We start from the raw sequence: 16,007 nt of genomic DNA, 5'->3' as shown, positions 1-16,007 counted from the left end.
CCGAAGTCAGAAAGATGGAGAAACTCAAGAAGTGACAACATGTAGACAACATTTCTAAATGGTTAGTTGGTGAATTTATGTAGCATATGTGTAGTTATCTTCTAGTCATTGATTAGCATATTCTGTCTTGATAATCTATAAATCGTGTCCCGGGGGCGGGGTTTATGTAAATTTTAGGGTTGGTGATGTCACTAACCCGGGAGGAAGCTTGTGTAGTCCCTACCAGCCGTTTGTTGTAGTCCTTAAAAAGCAATTTCTTTAAAAGCAAATATGAACTTTGAGCGTTGTAACTTTGCAGATGTTGTTTATGCTCAAACAGCAACATTACACACTAACTAAAGTTAGAAAAGTGAAATCATATTCAACCACCCCTTTCATCGTTGTAGTGCCTTGCCCTGTCTTGTCGTGTTTTTGTTCTGTGTCAGCTTCAGTCCTTTGCCTTGTCCTGCCCGAGGTTTTGCACCAACCTTCTGTTGGCCTTTGCCTTCTAGCCTCAGGGCCCTTTCACACCTACCTTGTTTGGTCCGGATTTTCGGACTTTTCAGTTTGATCCGAATCAAAATTACAGGTGTGAAACCTCCCCCGGACCACGGTCCGGACCAAACAGACGAAATTTGGTCAGACGAAAAGAGGTAGTCTCGGTCCGGATCAAACTGAACAAAGGTTTGGTTCATTTCTAGTGTGAAAGCATTTTCTGTATGGTTCGGACTTTCAGACCATTTACAGGAAGTTCCGGTGGTTCCCCTAAACAACTGAAGAAGAATATTTATGTGCAGATCTGTCAGTCCTGCCACAGCGTTTCTTCCAGCTGATTCGGAAACACACACACACACACACACAAACACACACACACACACACACACACACACACACACACACACACACACACACACACAAACACACACACACACACACACACACACACACACACACACACACACACACACACACACACACACACACACACACACACACACACACACACACACACACACACACACACACATATTTTTCCTGCGTCCTGCCAGCGACGATAAAATGTTCGCACAACGAGGAAGTTCATTTGGCGAATTTGAACAAGCCTCGAGTATAGTTGGTGCTGCAGGGAGTAATGCCGTAATAATAACAGTATAGTGGCAACGATATGCGTCTGTTCATTCATTCTTGTCAAAGTTACCCGCCGAATTGACAACAGTTACCCGCCGTTTACAAACCAATCAATGTCAAGATGCAGCCCATATAGATGATGATGACAACAACAGGACGCAAGTACGTCATGTAAAGTTCTTTAGTGCGCTCGCATAATTGCAATGTGAAACCAAACCAAAACTAACCGAATGTATACAATGTATCAAAACTTTGGTTCGGACCTTGTTGCAGACTTTCAGGTGTGAAAACGCCCTCAGTAAAGCCCCTTGACTTTGGTTGCAGGCCCGAACTGACCCCTGGTTTCTGACCTTCTGCCTGGCTCTAACTTTCCTTTGTGTTTGCCCTCCCGACTGTCTGCTTCCTTGATCTGACCATCTGGCTCTGACCCTCCCCCCGCCTGGCTCCAACTTTGCCCTTGTGTTTGCCCTGCAGTCTGTCTGTTTCCCTTGTCTGACTACCTGGCTCTGACCTCTGCCTGGATATTACTTATCTCTCTGCCTTCGCCTTGCTGGTTGAAGTTAGTCCTGGGATTATTTGAGCAGTCGACAATTTCCCTTGATTTTTCTTTGTTTTCTAAATTAAGTTTCTGTTTTGCAGTTTAGCACTTGGGTCCTGATATTGGGGGTGATACTGTATTTAGTTCAATGGACTTCATATCTTTCATTTATAACATCCCTTTGTGTGAGTAGGATAAAAAGCCCACTGCATTTAGAACACCCTTAGCTCTATACAAATTCAACCAGCATGCAGAGACTATGAAATATAATAAGCTTCTGAGGCTTTGGATGTATTTGGTCAAACTGTTAGTGGTTGCTCCAAATGAACTGAAGAGGATGGATATGGTATTTTGCAGATTGAGTGCTCATGGGCTGACAGTAGCTCAAAAATAGTTAAAGGGTGGCAACAAACCCTGACAAAATCAAAATCAAGGCTATCACCCCCATTACTGAAGAGTGCATGACCCAAACCCAAACTGTTCTAGTATTGTCAAATGCTTTTCATATTGACTGCTGTAAGTAAGGGGAAGAGGAGCTGACCAAGAGGTGGTGCTGTCTTCCAGAAACTCAGAGCCAATGACTAAATAGATGAATGCTGTCCAATACCTACAATAAACACCAGTTTCATCTGCAAAAGTCAAGGGAAAACTCTGAAATTATGTCCTTTATGCAGCATTTCACATTATTTTCAAGTTATTGGGCCAGAATAATCTGTTTTTTGATGTCTTGAGCTGTTGTTATTTCTGTGTTCACAAATATTCATATTATCACAAAGTACTGGGTTTATTCTTTGATCACTACCGTAGACATCAGTGTTTATATACAAAGTAGAGCATCACCTTTTGAAAGTAACTTGGTGCTTCAAATCAGGATTGTATACATTTTATTGTTAAGCCACTAGGTAGTGTCAAGTGACAATTAAAAATGTATTTGTCATCGAATCATTAATTTAAGAGAAAAAAACGTTCATTCATCTTTCAGCAGTTAGGTCTCAGAGTGTTATCACTGCTAATACTGCAGATACATTTTCTGATATGTTTGATCCTGTTTTAGTCATGGATTGCCTCGATGTGGATGATTTCATTCACTGTTTTAATAATCACTGTGTAACAATTCTGGATCAGGTGGCTCCTGTTAAATCTAACTTGTCTACTCAGAAAAAAGTGTGCCCTTGGACAAATGTGTCGAAAGACTGAACGCCTGTGGAAATCCACTAGTCTTGAGGTGCACAGGCTCTATCTCAGGGATCTTGTGTCGTCATACAACGTGATGGTTGAAAAGTGTTGTTTGACACGATCAATGCACTTGTATGTCCTGCTGCTCCAGTTACCCCTGTTTTTTGTGAAGCTGACAACAACGCCTTCTTGGGATTTTTCACCAACAAAATTAAGATGATTAAGGATAAAATCCCGCCCCTGCCGTGTGGTACCCCTGCTGTTTTTGAGCCTGTCTCCAGCATGTGGTCCTCATTTAGGACTGTGACGTTTGCTGATATTTCGGAACTGGTGACCAAGATGAAGCCATCTTCTTGTTCATGTGATGTCCTTCCTTATAGGCTCTTCCAAAAAGTGTTTGAGGTAATTGGCCCTTGTGTTACCAAAATGGTTAACCTCTCTTTGTCTACTGGTGTGTTTCCCAATGCTTTCAAGCATGCCATAGTGGAGCCCTTACTAAAAAAAGCAGGTTTAGACCCGACGGATTTCAATAGTTTTAGGCCTATTTCTAAGCTCCCGTTCCTGTACAAGATCCTTGAGAAGGTTGTCTGTGAACAGTTGACATTTTTCCTGGAAAAAAGTAACATCCATGAGTCATTTCAGTCCGGTTTCCGTAAACAACACTCTACTGAAACGGCCTTACTGAAAGTGTCAAATGACATTATGATGTCTGCTGATTCTGGAAAACACACTGTTCTAGTTCTTTTGGATCTGTCCTCAGCCTTTGACACCAGTGTCCATCAGGTTTTGCTGAGAAGACTGAGGGATCAAGTTGGACTGTCAGGGTCAGTTCTACAGTGGTTCTCCTCATATTTATCTGGGCGTAGCTTCAGTGTTACAGCTAACCAAATAAGGTCTGAGTCTGCGGATTTGGTGTGTGGAGTGCCTCAAGGTTCCGTTTTGGGTCCTGTTTTATTTTTGTTGTATTTGATCCCTTTGGGAAAGATCATACAAAGGTTCAGTGATGTTTCTTTCCACCTATTCACCCAACTTTACTGCTCCTTTAAGCCGTCTGAGATCTGGAAGCTAAACTCCTTGCTCCTGTGTCTCGTTGAAATTAAAAAATGGCTAAGTGATAACTCTCTGCAGCTCAATGCAGACAAAACAGAAACACTGGTTATTGCTCCTGATGTTTCAATTCCAGGGATTAAACAGTACTTGGGTGACTTAGGCCAGTCTGCTAAGCCAAGTCTTAGAAACTTGGGAGTTATCTTGGACAAAGACATGTCATTAATGCAGCACTGTAAGCAGCTGACGAGGAACTGCTTCTTTCAATTAAGGAAAATATCTAAACTTAGAAATATGGTCTCACGAAATGATTTGGAGCTTATCATTCATGCTTTTGTGTCTTCGCGTTTAGACTATTGTAATAGTTTATTTTCATGTCTGAACAAGAAGGAGCTCTCTCGACTGCAATTAGTGCAAAACTCTGCAGCCAGAATTCTGACCCGTACTAATAGGAGGACTCACATATCCCCTATTCTAAAAGAACTGCATTGGCTGCCAGTGTCCTATAGGATCAAGTTTAAAATTCTGGTTCTAGTTTTCAGAGCCTTGCATGGTCAGGCTCCTTCTTACATCAGTGATCTGATCCAGCCTTTCACCCCTGTGCGGGATCTGAGGTCTGTGGATCAGAATCTGCTGAAGGTTCCACGCACTCGTTTTCGTACTAGAGGTGACGATCCTTTCAGGCTGTTGCTTCTAGGCTTTGGAATGATCTTCCGCCCTCTTTGCGCTCTATTGACTCTGTTGATACCTTTAAGTGCAAACTAAAGACTCATCTATTTGTTCAGGCTTTTAATGAGCTACTTTTGGGTTGATATGATCTTGTATTGTCTTGGCCTTTTTATATTATGTGTATATCCTGATGTAAATTATTTCATTCAAATTAATTAAACATTTTTAAATAGACTGCAGCAATTAACATTTTGTCAGAACATCTAGTAAATCACATTATTTTGTTTAGTTTTTTTTTTTTTTTTCAGAATCATGAGAATAGCGAGATTCTGATAATAATGTGATTTTCAATTTATCCAGAATCGTGCAGCTTTAGTGTCAATAAACAGCAGGTTTAGATTGTGACAATTTACCATATATATTTACATTTACATGTATTATGGGCTCTGTAGTGCACCCCTTCACCTACAGTAACCAAACTTCATATATTTAGTTCTCATCAGAAAAAAAAAACAGGAAGTCCAACAGGAAGTTGGCTATTATGGTTTGTTTGAAAAACGCATGCTCTCGATTTTGATATACTCCTCCTAGGGTATTCATCTGATCGCCACCAAACTCGGTCAGCATGAAGTCAAGACATTGAGGATGCTAAATTGTGAGTGGATTTTTGATATCTCGAATGGTTTGGTCATGGCAAGGCAACAAATTCATGGCGAAAAAAGGGTATCAGGAGGTGTGTTATAACTTCTGCATCATTAATTGATTTTGATTAAAACTTCAGCTGTGTGTTCGTAGTTGGAGGCCGATCACATGGATGTGACTATTGTGAGTCAAAGTGTGTGCAGGAAGTGTTTCACTGGCAGCTGGAACTGTGTCACTTTCAAAATGCTTTGAAATCACTCTCTTATTTTATTCTTATTTATAACTTTGTCAGAATAATGTCAAGACACCACAGATGTACACCTGTAAAAGGATTCTTGATATTTTGAATACTGTTGTCATGGCAATGCATCAAACTTTAATAATCTCATTGGGTGTTTTTGAGACTTTTAGCATTCTTCAAATTTCATGAAACTCGAAACACACATAAGAGTTGTCGGCCAGTAGACATGGGCAAAGCTTTAGAAATGGATGTGTAGGAGGGGCTCAATAGCACCAACTTTTGACTAAACGTTTTACCTACATTTGGATATATATATATATATATATATACAGTCTGTAACTGATCCTTTGATCTCACCCTGCATCTCTCTCTCTCTCTCTCTCTCTCTCTCTTTCTTTCTGTGTGTGTGTGTGTGTGTGTGTGTGTGTCAGTCTTTTTTATACTGGTAATGGTTTAGAGTTTAACCCATTCATAACCATGTGCTTTTAACTGGATTAAAGGGATAGTTCACCCAAAAATTAAAATTAGCCCATGATTTACTCACCCTCAAGCCATCCTAGGTGTATATGACATTCTTCTTTCAGATGAATATCAATTTTTAAAACTTTATCGACTAAATAACTAGCTTCCACTAGAATAACTAGTACACTATGTGTGCTTTATAAATCGTACACATCGATTTACGATGGAAGAGTGACCCTTGACCTGACGCACAACATAATGTCGAACGTGGAAGCTCAGAGAATAAAGCAAAACAAAACTCTGTAATGTCGGAGGAGCTTGAGTTTGTTGCCCAGCCCTGTTTGTTTGAACCGCGAGAGGCGTCTAAACTTACGATACTCCTACATCTACGTCATACAAACATCACGAGTTACTCTTATGGCGCAAGTCGACTTGCGTAGACAGTCGTCTGCCGGAAGCTAGTTATTTTCGATACTCGATAAAGTTTTAAATATGGATATTTTTCTTACACGAATATTTACACATATATATACACAGATATTTTTCTTACACATCGCTTCACTTCAGAAGGCCTTTATTAACCCCTGGAGCTGTGTGGAGCACTTTTATGATGGATGGATGCACTTTGATGGACTTCAAAACAGAAAAATAGTTGTATATAATTAGTTTAATAATTAGGTTTGTAAAAATATAAAAAGACCTTAAGATAAATACTTCTGGACTGATCCATTTATCTCACTCTGCCTCTTTGTGTGTGTAAGACTATTTTACACTCTTGGTGGTTTAAAGTTTAACCCTTTCATTGCTGTGTGTTTTCCCCCCTGCATTACAGGATAAGAAACCTCTAAAGACTTAGGTGTCACGAAGATGAAGATGGATGAAGACGAATTTACACAGGATCCAATACGAAGTAATTTTTTATTATACAATAAACACAGGAGCAGATAGATATAAATGTATTTATTTATTAATTCATGAAAACAGATCTATGAACAAGCAAAACTGAATGTGTGTGACATTAGGGCTTAGGATCTGTTTCTATCAGGTTTAATGACAAAATAAAGGCATAGAACCAGTTTATTTGTAGTGCACTGACAACATAGTTTTATATAATTAGTTTAATAATAAGGATAATAGAATGAAAAAAAAACTATGAAAAAAAACCCAACAACTTTAAGACAGATACTTCTTCAAAAAACATTTGAGCTGCAGATGATAACTTCACTCTCATTTGAAAGTGGCCTATAGGATCTATGACATGAAATGTATGACTTACATTTTTTATTTCAATTTATAATCTACATTTTTTATATACATTTAAATGATCTCATGGATGTAGCTGTTGTGGTCATAGTGGCACCAGCTGCTGCAGTAAATGTGGCATATTCAAACAATTTTGACGTAGTTCTTTTAAATTTACCCACTTTAAATGCATGTTTCCCGCCGTGCACAGTTACCCAAAGCCACCGGGGGTTTGGGCCTGTCATCGCTGCTTGCAGCTATATTTTGTTGTTGAGACTTGAAGGTGTCTACTGAAACTGACTTTCAAAAATAAAGCCATTCCGAGTGATATTCACAGGACTAAGAAGTGTGACAACCAGTCTCCCCATTTGTGTTAACTTTAAATTTGATAGCCTGCATGACTTGAATAAGAACATGTTGTAAGCAGGTGATAATCAGCATCAGACAGCACAACATGACACTCACTCAAAAAGGACCCTGCTGGAACACAGACTGCTATTATAGCAGCTGAACAGAAAGTTAAATGACAGATCAAAAAAAAAAAAAACTACAACAAAACATTCAGGTTTTAATTAATCTACTGCTCCCTGTTCTCACTAAATAAAGTTTTAAGAAGAAGTTTGTTGAGTGGATAGTATAAACTTTATTACAGTAAATATTATAAACCAGTGTTTAGTTTTTCATGTCATATGTAATGGTATTTTTATATTGCTGTCAGAGAACAAACAACTACCTTTTCCTGCAATATATTTATGCATAATGCATTCCGTTTAATTAAAAATTAATTTACAATAGATGCTTTTGGCTTTAATGAAATCCACCTAACAATGCAGTATTTATATAAAATCTACATATGATTACTCAGAGTCATTATTAATTCATGCACACATTTGAATATGCATGCAGACTTTTAGATGTGATATGCCAGTAATTAATCTTATTTATGATTAAAAAAAATTACAGTACAACTAGTTTATTCAGTTTCTGGTTTCTGTGTTGCCTGCTTCTGTATAAGACAAATTGGACCCACTTTATATTACTAACATTTTAATTAATAATTTGATGCAATGCGCTTATTGTGTACGTACATGTTTTTACACTGTACTCATATAAAAAAAATATGCATGTGATTACATCTATAATTCACCATACCCCAAAACCTGTCCCTTACTTTTACCATATCCCACATCAAAAGTGTTTTGCAATAAAACATAAACACAAGTATATTGTACCGAACCATCTTTTTATACAAGTATATAATAATTAAAGACACCTAATATATGTTACTGGAGATCTGTATTCTTTTGTCGCTTTTCCACTGCATGGTACGGCTCACTTTTGGGGGATTTTCCACTGTGTACAGTACCTACAGTAGTACCTTGTACTTTTTTTTAGTACCCCCTCGGTTGAGATTCCAAGTGAGCCGTACTGATACTAAAATGAGACGTGTAAACACTGCAGATCACTGATTAATCAGAGAGAATCGTCACTACAGTGTCATTGGATTTGCGGCACGAGACACCAAACCCACTAGATTTAAATAATCAGCAACAACCATCATTTGTTCACACGACTTTTTTAAATGATTTGCTTTAAACGACTGTTGCACGCAACTTGAGAAGAAAATGGCTGTATCATGGTCAGAAGATGAGGTGGCGCAACTATAACGATCAGTCTATAATCCCAGCCACTTTTAAGCGGTACTAAACTGCAGTGGAAAAGCAAACCGAGCCAAAGTTAAGCGAGCAGAATCGTACCACGCAGTGGAAAAGCTCAGTTTGGGTGGATTTTCACATGTTTAGTTCAGTTTCCTTTGTTTTCAGTTCGTTTTTGGGTTTTTTATCTGTTTCTATGGTTATTCATTGTTTGATTAATGTTTGCACCTGTTGTTCATTTGGTTAATTACCAATTTTGGTCTGTGTATTTAAAGGTGTAAGATTGACAGCTAGTGGTTGAAATGGGTACTGCAGTCCAAATTCTAAATATTGGAGAGAGTTGTTTCCCCGCCACTCCTGCTCAGACTCGACGCTCATGCTGGTTGCCAGATTGAGGACACGCAACAGGAACAAGCGCAATTGACAATGGAAGGCGAGAAGATATACACACTGTAAGTTGATGAGTTAATTTTTTGATTCATGATGAGTTGATATAATGTTTTAATAAGCTCCAGATGCAGAGGCTTTTTAGGTCGGGTAGAATCTGTGATCTCTGACCAAGTTTGTTCCTTGGCTTCCATGGCTGCAATGTTTTCCGCCAACTGGCAACCTGTGGGGGCGAAAGACTATTGGGTAAATTGGCACAGACCAAAACTAAAACAGACATTCTGCCACGGAACGCACATTTCAAAGTAAAATAACTGGCTGTAGCATTGTTTTTCAGAGAAACGAGTAGGCTATGTGAACTCGGCATGTTTCCTAAATATTTGCAAACATATTATGGAATTTTTTGCTTTAGTACAGTCAAAAACGTACATACAGCACCTTTAAGCCCTGTGTTTTGTTCTGTTCACTGTCAGTTCTCGCTACTTGGTTTAAAGTTTGTGAAAATACAATTTAATACTGCTTGAGATTAGATTCAGCACTCATCTTTATTTGCAACCTAACTGTGACAATATATGGGACTTTCAAATTTGTAAATATCCAATTACCAATTTCATCTCTTTTCCTTTTCAATACAAATTCATTCACCACACCATCTATTATGCTATACTTGTACTAGTTTCACATTGTCAGTTTGTTTTGATTTCTGGGTTAATTAGTTCAGTTCTGGGATCACAAAGCTCACCTCTCCGCACTCCCATAAGCTTTTTGTCTTCTCCTATGCTGCCTGTTCAACTCATTGTGGATCCTCCTTTGACTGATAGTTCCCCAGGTCGACCCTGGACTGTTGACCCGTTTGCTCCACCTAGAACCTCTCAGCCCATCACTCCACCTCAGACCATCGACCTGATGGCTCCACTGTGACTCCTCGCCCCCTCGGCTTCACCGGGCTTCCTCTTGCCTCTGGCTCCATCTTGACTAGTCGTCGCTCTGCCGTTGTCATGAACTTATGGGCCTTTGTCCGTGATGTCCCTCCACCCCTTTGGCTCCATCGGGCTCTGCCTTCCCTCCGGCTCCACTTCAGTCATCAACCACACCGACTCTGCCTCAGTCCTCCGAAACCCTGGCTTCACCTTGGCTGCTCATGCCCATGGCTCTGCCTTGGTCTCCTGGACCTTCAGTGTCGCCTTAGTCTAAGCCTCAGACGTCACGCCCACGAACTGTTCGCTGAACGTATGAAACACTTTTTTGTATGTTCTTGAATTAATAATTTATTATATTCACGCCGGTCTGTTATTGTAGAGACATTATATTTTCACGCCCCTAAACATGACACGGAACAAAACGAACTGTGATTGGTTGTGTTACATGCCAGTCAAACGTCTGCTTGAGCAATGAAAGCTGTGATAGAGTCCAGACCAGTCTGGCTAAGCGAGACTACCTCCGCCTGGAAAAAAAAAGACGTGCTTTTTTTGGGTGACAAACCTTAGTAAAGATGGCGCCGCGGATGGCTGCCTCGGTGTTGAGCTCTCCAGTTGTTACACTGTTTTTGTTAGTTTGTCCTGTTTTATGTTTGTCATACGCTATCAGTTATACCAGGGACGAACTGCTGAACATTCGGCAGTGCACACCAACTGATCACCAACCAGTTTTTGATTCTTCTGGCGTTTTGCGGAACATTGTCGTCGGTTGCGCCGCTGCACTGTGGAAACAGTATAAGACGCGCAGGCGTGGGAAGCGAGCCGGCACACTCGTTAAGCTCAGGCAGCGCGGATTCAGAACGGCGCTGCCTAGCATCCATCTGGCGAATGTCCGCTCTCTCCCTAACAAAATGGACGAACTACTTCTGCTCTCACGCAAAAACAAGGACTTTACCAACTCTGCTGCTCTTTGTTTCACGGAAACCTGGCTGAACGAAGCCATTCCGGACAGCGCGTTACATCTACCGGACTTTCAGCTGTTCAGAGCAGATCGCGATATGGAGTCAACGGGTAAAACGCGCGGTGGTGGGACATGCTTTTACATCAACAGAAGGTGGTGTACTGATGTAACTGTGTTAAGGAAGATGTGCTGTCCTGATGTGGAAGTGCTTTTCCTTAACTGTAAGCCGTTCTACTCGCCGCGGGAGTTTTCCTCGCTCGTTCTCATCAGTGTTTACATTCCACCGCAAGCACACGTGAGTACGGCGCTGCAACAGCTGGCTGATCTGATCACAGAAACAGAACAACAACACCCGGACTCTGTTCTTATCATTCTCGGAGACTTTAATCAGGCAAAACTCACACGTGAGCTGCCTAAATTCAAACAGCACATTACATGCCCCACCAGAGACAATAATATTTTGGACCATTGCTACACCACAACAAAGGATGCATATCGCTCCGTCGCCAGAGCAGCTCTAGGACTTTCCGATCACTGCCTGGTTCATCTTCTACCAACTTACAGGCAAAAACTTAAAACTGCTAAGCCAGTAATAAGGACTGTAAAGAGATGGACCAACGACACAGAGCAGGTCTTACAAGCCTGTTTTGAATGCACTGACTGGAGTGTTTTTGAAGCTGCTGCCAGCGATCTGGACGAGCTCACAGAGACTGTAACATCATACATCAGTTTCTGTGAGGATTTATGCATCCCTACCAGGACTTACTTATCATTCAACAATGATAAACCATGGTTCACACCAAAACTCAGACAGCTTCGTCAGGTCAAAGAAGATGCCTACAGGAGTGGGGATAGGATCTTGTATAATCAGGCCAGGAACACATTGACAAAGGAGATTGAAGTGGCTAAGAAGAGCTATGCCAAAAAGCTGGAAAACCAGTTTTCCTCCAACGACCCTGCATCAGTGTGGAAAGGCCTGAAAGACATTACCAACTACAAGACACCATCCCCCAGCATCGACAGCAACAAGCATCTTGCGAACGAGCTGAATGTCTTTTACTGTAGATTTGAGACCCCCGATCAGACACCCCATACCCGCCCTGACCATCTCTCTACACAGCCATCAACACCTCCAGCCATCCCCCTCCCCTCCCTCCCTGCACTTCAGATCAGTGAGGATAATGTGCGTCAGATCTTCAGGAAACAGAAGAGAAGGAAAGCACCAGGCCCAGACGGTGTTTCACCAGCCTGTCTGAAAACCTGCGCTGACCAGCTGGCCTCTATCTTCTCACTGATCTTCAACAGATCACTGGAGCAGTGCAAAGTCCCTTTCTGCTTTAAACGCTCCACCATCATCCCAATCCCGAAGAAACCAAAGATCACAGGACTCAATGACTACAGACCTGTTGCCTTAACATCTGTGGCCATGAAGTCATTCGAAAGACTGGTGTTAGCATATCTGAAGGACATCACTGGACCCTTGCTGGACCCCCTGCAGTTTGCCTACAGAGCAAACCGGTCTGTGGATGATGTGGTCAATATGGGACTGCATTACACCCTACAACATCTGGACAAACCAGGGACCTATGCAAGGATTCTGTTCGTGGACTTTAGTTCTGCCTTCAACACCATCGTCCCATCACTGCTCCAGACCAAACTGACCCAGCTCTCTGTCCCTAGCTCCGTCTGTCAATGGATCACCAGCTTTCTGACAGACAGACAACAGCTAGTCAGAATGGGCAAAATCACGTCCGACAGCCGCACCATCAGCACCGGTGCTCCACAGGGATGTGTTCTCTCACCACTGCTCTTCTCCCTGTACACAAATGACTGCACCTCTAAAGACACCTCTGTCAAGCTCCTGAAGTTTGCGGACGACACTACTGTTATCGGACTCATCCGGAACGGTGACGAGTCTGCGTACAGACAGGAGGTGGAGCAGCTGGCTCTTTGGTGCAGTTATAACAACCTGGAGCTGAACACGCTCAAAACAGTGGAGATGATCGTGGACTTCAGGAGAAACCCCCCTGCACTCCCTTCACTCACCATCATGGACAGCACTGTGACTGCAGTAGAGTCATTCAGGTTCCTGGGCACCACCATCTCTCAGGATCTGAAGTGGGACACTCACATAGACTCTATTGTGAAGAAAGCCCAACAGAGACTGTACTTCCTGCGTCAGCTGAGGAAATTCAACCTGCCACAGGAGCTGCTCGTACAGTTCTACTCAGCTGTCATCCAGTCCATCCTCTGCACTTCAATCACCGTCTGGTTCGGCTCTGCTACCAAAACCGACCTCCGTAGACTACAGCGGATAGTTCGGACTGCTGAGCGAATCACTGGCACTACCCTTCCCACACTCAAAGTACTGCACTCATCCAGAGTGAGTAAAAGGGCTCGCAAAATCACTCTGGACCCGTCACACCCAGCACACTCTCTGTTTGAACTGTTACCGTCTGGTCGACGCTACAGAGCACCGAGCACAAAAACCACCAGACACAGGAAAAGTTTCTTTCCCCAGGCCATCTACCTCATGAACACTTAAATGTTCCCCTACTGTGGAACAAACATGTGCAATACTTCCCTCAGACATTTCATTATAGCACCTTATAACTTTATATATATTTATAATTTATAATCTTTTTATTTTATTTTTTCTATTTTTTTATTTTATTTTTTATTTATACCTGTTACTTGTCACTTGTCTTGTCACTTTGTATTGTATGTGTACTGGAAGCTACTGTCACCAAGACAAATTCCTCGTATGCGCAAGCATACTTGGCAATAAAGCTCTTTCTGATTCTTCTGATTCTGATTCTAAATAACCCTGCATGATTCATTTAAATATGATTCTCATAAATGTTGTGCCTGAAAAGGAAACTCCTACAAATGCATATGCAATAAGGTCAGCCGCAAAAATAACTGCGTCCAAGCCTTTTCAGTGCAAATGTTTCACAGTGTGTAAATCCTGAGAGTAGTTTTTTAACACCAAAAGAGGGTTTGCGCTGCCACAAGCTGTTAGTAAATCTGTTTTTTTACAATGTGACAGACACACTATATCGCTAATTGTTAGAAAAAGTAGCCTGTTATTGGAAAAAAAAACTATCCCATTTTAAAGACAACTGAACTACTGTCACATTATTGAAAGATGAAGTCAAGTTAGCAACGTCTCAGTGTGCAAGAAGTTGACATGTCAGCCGTTCAAACAAACAGAGCAGTGTTTGGAAAGAACCACAGGGCCAATGAGTTTATGCTCTTCGGGAGGTCAGCCTATAAATAGTTTACTTAAACTGGGATAGAAGAACATTTTCTAACATAAAAATTGCACTCCTACCTTCCATGTGATCCAAATGATCAGTCTACTGTAAACATTAAGAATGAAAAGAGACAGCTTAATTGCACAAAAAGATGCATTTCTCTCTTGCGACCTGATTATGAGGGCAGTCAGGATACACTGCTGCAAACTTTAAATGAACAGCAATAAATGTCAGAGTCTGATGTCTGTCGTCATGGAAAGTTTTCATGCACTTTCTCTAAAGGCTTGTTCAACAATAAATCTGTACATAGATAACTCTGGAATTTTTCAACAGTGCAATAAGATGATAATCATAACAACACTTGAAGTTTGGCTATAGATGTGTGTGCATGTTGTGTGTCATGTAATTATTATTTCTGTCCAATATAGGTAATGTTAAATTACAAGTTATTTTCGTCTCAATATTTCTATGTTGAGTAATAAAATCTAAATTAGAGTCGAGCTTTAACTTGAATTTCCTGTTGAATGCAGAATGCAGAGCACACAACATTAAGTTGTCAACAAAATGTAAATCTACAGTCAAACTAGATTTACATTCTGTGAAGAAAATCTGAATAGTGCTTTCCTGTACAAATTTCACTGCTACAATGCTAGTGTGTTGATGGTGGTTGCCAGCCCATTGCTATGTGGTTTCTAGGTTGGTTGCTAGGGTGTTGCTAGGATGTTCTAGGCCGTTTCTAGAGGGTATTCCTGTACTTAATTATGGCTTCCGCTTTCATTGTTAAGTCTATGAGATTTTTCCTGCATTTTAAAATACTCATGTCCAAAAAAATGTCCATGTCCAAACGCTTGGGTAAATAGCAGTGTCTTTGACACTATACAAAAAAGTCCTGTTTACTTTAGCTTCTATTCGTGTCAGTGTTCATTGGTTAGATTTTCAAGTAGGAATGATGTGACAGGTGAACAGAAAAGCTCCTGGGCTATGTTCACATAGGACATGTTGCCCTTGTCTCGACTGTTGTCAGTCCTTCTGAGAGAATGACTTCAATGGGAAAGGATTACAGCTGACGGTCAACATATGGTGGTCACTCTCTGAGTTAAATACAGTCAAGGCCATGCATCATATCTTGCATAAATACTTTTTTTACACTATAATGGCAATACAATTTTTTTACGTTTCACTACACATGCATACGGTTACACATGGCCTGCATGTGTATTTGTTTATTTTGTGTAATTTAAGTTATGGCGGGTTCAGACTACGCTTATCAGACTATTACTTTATCAGCCCGATTTTGGCACAATCCATTTGACGTATCGATATATTAAGTAACTGTATATAGTAACTGAGTAATAGTAAGTTGATTAATGAGTATGTGAATGATTGAGTTACACACTGACTGAGTAAATGTTAGTTTTTAATAAACACAAAAAACTAAAGCATAAGTTGACATGTACTTCTTAAGTTACTTATAGTCAGTAGAATGTATGTTGGGGGAGCATCACAATAAAGTGTTACCAAATAAAATAAAATAAAATTATTTTTGTAGAACGTTATCTTATAAGGCATTTTAACATATTAAATGAGTTAGTTATAGGCTACTTTAGAACATTAAAATGTTTAAATGACCGTCTTGAAACTAACTGTGGAACATTTTAAATATTTGTATCTATTATTGATCATTGATATTAGTGATCCAACGCTGC

Source organism: Leuciscus leuciscus (genome assembly GCF_965113295.1).
Source record: "Leuciscus leuciscus genome assembly, chromosome: 9".
NCBI classification, from domain to species: domain Eukaryota; kingdom Metazoa; phylum Chordata; class Actinopteri; order Cypriniformes; family Leuciscidae; genus Leuciscus; species Leuciscus leuciscus.
This window is presented reverse-complemented; position numbering follows the sequence as displayed.